Source organism: Sinocyclocheilus rhinocerous, unplaced genomic scaffold (genome assembly GCF_001515625.1).
Source record: "Sinocyclocheilus rhinocerous isolate Xijiao unplaced genomic scaffold, SAMN03320098_v1.1 scaffold1796, whole genome shotgun sequence".
NCBI classification, from domain to species: domain Eukaryota; kingdom Metazoa; phylum Chordata; class Actinopteri; order Cypriniformes; family Cyprinidae; genus Sinocyclocheilus; species Sinocyclocheilus rhinocerous.
In genome coordinates this window covers 114,432-114,709 of record NW_015645066.1, presented here as the reverse complement: position 1 = coordinate 114,709, position 278 = coordinate 114,432, and positions in this window count along the sequence as shown.

The following is a 278-nucleotide window of genomic DNA, read 5'->3' as shown; positions in this document are numbered from 1 at the left end:
ACGCCAAGAGACTCAATCCTCGCCAGGCAAGATGGGCTCTCTTCTTCACTAGGTTTAATTTCACCATTTCCTATTGTCCTGGCCCCAAGAATGTGAAAGCAGATGCCCTCTCTCACCTACATGCTCCGGAGGAAGTCAGTGAGGATCCAGAATCCATTATTCCCAAGGAACTCTTCGTAAGTCCCATCCAATGGAAGGATAACCCAGTCACCTCCACCAATGCTTCCATGCCCACTCCGCCGTGTTGCCCACCAGGAGTGCAGTACGTCACCAGAGCA